General features: G+C 42.8%; 1 pseudogene; it reads right to left on the reverse strand.

Moving 5' to 3' along the window:
* Window positions 1–3,446: 3,446 nt before the first annotated feature.
* On the reverse strand, window positions 3,447–4,180 carry LOC142865864 (putative protein FAM10A5; annotated as a pseudogene).
* Between the last annotated feature and the right edge of the window lie 507 nt (window positions 4,181–4,687).

Raw genomic sequence — 4,687 nt, forward strand, 5'->3', positions numbered from 1 at the left:
GGAGTAACAGGGCAGAAATCTGGATTGAATGGAGTGCATTTAGCAGAGAGGGGAAGGCAAGGAAATGGAAAAAAAGAGTATAGGCAACTATTGAAGCAGTTTGGCTGCAAAGGACGTGGAAAAGTTAGGGCAGTAGCAGGAGTGAGAGTAGGGATCAAGAGAGGACTCTTTTAACAGGAAGAAATTTTGTAGCTAGGTAAAGTTTACCTTAAGGGTCTGTAGAGAGTGAGTGGTGAAAAATGCAGCAGAGAGGCCGGGGCGTGGTGGCTCATGCCTGTAATCCTAGCACTCTGGGAGGCCGAGGCGGGCGGATTGCTCGAGGTCAGGAGTTCGAAACCAGCCTGAGCAAGAGCGAGACCCCATCTCTACTAAAAATAGGAAGAAATTTATTGGCCAACTAATATATATAGAAAAAATTAGCCGGGCATGGTGGCGCATGCCTGTAGTCCCAGCTACTCGGGAGGCTGAGGCAGTAGGATTTCTTGAGCCCAGGAGATTGAGGTTGCTGTGAGCTAGGCTGACGCCACGGCACTCACTCTAGCCTGGACAACAAAACGAGACTCTGTCTCAAAAAAAAAAAAAATCCAGCAGAGAGAAGGGGTAAATCATAGTATATATTTGCTGAGAAAGAGAAGGGTATGGGACCCAAAACGGTAGGTGGAGGAATTAGTGCCCAGTGTGTCAACCTTAAGGTCAGAATCTAATTTAAAGAGAGTTTATTCAAGTGCACAATTTGAGGGTGAGCCACTTGGAAACACCAACTCCAAAGGAATGGAGTTGGCATTCTGAAGTAGAGAAGTTAAGGTTTCATTTATATAGGCAGAGACTGCAGGGTTAGCAGGATTATATGACATTATTCACACACGGTTGGCACATAGTTACAGCAATTTGATTGCTTATAGGTAGTGTTTCTTTTCTGGGAAGGATACATTTAATGTTTTTTACAGAGGGAGTAATAGTCATGAGTTTTCTGTTATCTGGTCCAAGCAAAGCAGGATAACAAAGGGGAAGTTAATCTTGAACAAGGATCATTAATTAAGAAGGCAGGAAGCTTTTGTCCCTGACATTGTTGTTTAATTCTCTTTAGTCACTGCACAGAACAAGAAAAATAAGAAAGTGAGTTAATCTATAATCTGAGAAACAGAAGTTGTAACTGTATGCAACTCAGATCACAGTCACATCTCCCCCAAGGCTTAAAGTTTTGGGGGGTTCCAACACATTTTAAATTATATTTATTTTCACAAGTAGGAGGCAAGAACATCTCTGTCTTAATTGAGGGACTGCTGATAGGATATGTGATGGTACAGTAAGTTTATGTTTAATGTTAGGAAGAAGAGAGGGAGTTTCCTTCTGTAGGCCCTTCCCTCACTTATTATTTTTCTCTGTAAATGGCAGTGTGGTCATCTGTACATATACAGAATAAGGAGGAGAAGGGGTTGGAAGTTTGAAGAGAATGGAGAAGGTTCAATGAGTTGTAAGGGTGAGAGTGGTTGTGGGTTTATAGGGCTCCTGAGTAATGTCGAAACCATCCTTTATAAAATTGATAAAGGGCCACAAGGTGGGAACTATGGTAGGGGAAATATATATACAACCAGCCATTGTTCCCTAGCTTGCTTTCCTATAATTGCTTACTACTCAAGAGTCATATAACTCATGGTCATAAAATGCTTAGCTTTCAGGCTGGGGGCCTGGTGGTTCACGCCTATAATCCTAACACTCTGGGAGGCCAAGGCAGGAGGATTGCTTGAGCTCAGGAGTTCGAGGCCAGACTGAGCAAGAGTGAGACCCCATCTCTACTAAAAATAGAAAAATGAGCCGGCATGGTGGCGCATGCTTGTAGTCCCAGCTACGCGGGAGGCTGAGGCAGGAGAATCGCTTAAGCCCAGGAGTTTGAGGTTGCTGTGAGCTATGCTGACTCCACTGAGCTACAGAGTGAGACTCTGTCTCAAAAATAAAAATAAAAAAAGATTTTTAGTTTTCTTCATTACTCCCATAGATAACATCACCCTCATGAATCCTAAGGCTAGTTTTTGAGATGTCTTCCAGGCCCTGTATTCCAGTAGAATGGTTGACCCGTCCAGACTAGTGGCCCATACTGAGGAAATGACTCAACTGCTCTTGTGACCCCCACCCAAGAATCAACTCAGCAAAGAAGGCAATTTCTACCACCCTGTGAGTCTGCCCTGGATCCAGCCAATGAGTAGACCCAATTGCCTAGGTCTTTGCCCACCAAACTGTCTTTAACCAAACTATCTTTAAAAACTTTTTGTTCCAAATTTTCCAGGATACGGATTTGAGAACTTCCTCTCATCCCCTTTCATGGCATCTGCAATATTAAACTCTCTGCTGTAACCCCTACTGTCTCAGTGTGTTGGCTTCCTTTTGAGCAGTGGGCAATGAACCCAGTAAGGCTGTAACAATGTTGACAGCCCATTTTAACAAGTGCATTTCAGGTTGTTGATGGTAAATTTACCATGAACCAAGCTTTACTTTTTCTAAGTATTCTAGTGTTTTATTTAGTCCTCAAAGCACCCTCACGAGGTAGGTAGTATTATTATCACCCCCTTTTCACAGTTGATGAAATGGAAATACAGCAACATTATGTCATTTGTTTAAGGTCAAAGAGCTAGGTTTGGGGACAGCCATCAAATCTAGATAGTCTGATTGCAAAGCCCATGATATAAACCATTACACTGAAATATGGCCTAAAAATTGGTCCTGATCACATTTTACTATTGATAAATATAGGTCTACATAATCATATTTAATGACTGTACTATATTCCATTGTATGGATGTAGCTAACATTAGGATGTGATCAAAGTTTTTTTTTCTTTTATTTTAGGAATTAACACACCTTTTAAATTAGTTTTAAATATTTGTAAAGTTTAAAACATGTCTAAAGATTGTAATTTCTTGTTGGAAAACATTATCTGAATGAATATCCTAATGGCAAACCACTGCAAAATGCTTCAGCTGCATGCGGGGTAGAGTGGTAGGGATTATCTTCAAAGCACCCCAGCTATCTTGATGAGAAGGTCAGAGGTACACTGATTTGTATTATTGCCACATCCATTAGGTAATACAGGTTGCTTTGCCTTCGGCATGGGCTTTATTTGTCAGAAGGGCATCACGTTTGACCTCCAAATTAGGTTGACAATTTACTGATGAGATTCATAACCTTTGGGTTGCTCTGGTATTTTCACATATTTACTGGGATCTGGGTTACATCCTGTATCACTAAGAATTTCATTGGGTCCAGACATGCCTGCCATTTCAGGCATGCCTCCTCCCATTCCAGCTCATTCCTCCAGGAACACTACCAGGAAAGCCACCTGGAAAAGAGCCATACCAAGCTCCTGATTGTCCTCTGGCTTATTCCTCCCTCTGGGCTCTCTTGCCCTCTTGTCAAGCCTTCCTAACCCTTTCTGTTCTTTCTTTGATCTCTCATTCTTTGTGTTTTCGCTCATACTTTCTTCAATGTTGTGCAATTTTCTGGGCTCTAGGTTAACCTTCTTTCAGCATTGCACTAGCATCTTCATCATAATCCAGTTTACATGCAAAGGCAAGGTCGTGGGCTGCTTCTTCCCAATAGCCCAGAAGTCTGTGTGTTTTCCCTCTCCACTCGTAAGGCTGAGCTGAATCAGGATTTATTGCAATGGCTCTGTCACAGTCTCAGATGGCAGCATTTGGCTTCTGTCATTTGATGAAGACACTGGCTCTCTCGGCATACAAAATGGCCAACCAAGGATTCAGCTTGGTGGCATCTATGAACAATCAATGGCTTTCTGTAGTTCACTATCATTTAGGGCTTCAGTGGCAGCAACTTTCATATCATTTGCCTGATCCATCATCTCCTCAGTTATCTTTACATTTTCATCTCCCATTTCTTGAGGGGCATCAATGTCTGGTTCAATCACACCTTCATGATCAATTTCTACATCACTTTCCTCACTTGATGGTTCCTCTGCCTGTATGTTTTCCTCCACCTTCATACTATCTGTTTTTTCTTCCTTAATATTTTCTTTTGATTTAGCTTTCTGAGTAGCAAGTGGTAATTTACCCCCCATGCTCTCCACCTACTCCCTCAAGAAGTACATTTCCTCAGTGTGCAGAATGCTTGGGTCCTGCTTACATATTTTCATGAAGGCCCGAAGCTCACTCACTTTGCGGGGGTCCATGGTTAGGAAGCAGGGGACGACGCAGCTGAGGAGGCTGTGGCCGGATTCCAGGCCCAGGAGCTAGCTCAGCATGATCGCATGGAAAGCAGCGGCTGCCGCCTCTGGACATGAGACTCTGAAGGGTCTAAGGCCCAGATGTGCCCCTTTCAGCTCCTGCCCCTCCATTCCCTGCACTTTTGAATCTTAGATGGTCATGCTTGTCTCTGTATCCCAAACCTACTTTTTGGTGCATGTTTCTTTCTTTCCCATGATGTAAGGATATCTTGTTCACCTGCGATGTTCAGACTTGAAATGAGAACTCTTTGCCACTTCCGAGGGGCTGTCAGGATACACAATATATCTGGGAAAATGAAGGGGTTAGGTCTCACTCCCCTGGGTAAGGCAAACCAAAATGGGTACTGACATCTATCACTATGACCTAGGTATGGATGAAAGATTAACTGTGCCTTGCTCAGAAGTGTCTCTCAATACATTTTCTCTGCATTCAGTCTTTCTTTTTCTTTTTCT

The sequence above is a fragment of the Microcebus murinus genome, chromosome X, assembly GCF_040939455.1.
Source record: "Microcebus murinus isolate Inina chromosome X, M.murinus_Inina_mat1.0, whole genome shotgun sequence".
Lineage (NCBI taxonomy): Eukaryota > Metazoa > Chordata > Mammalia > Primates > Cheirogaleidae > Microcebus > Microcebus murinus.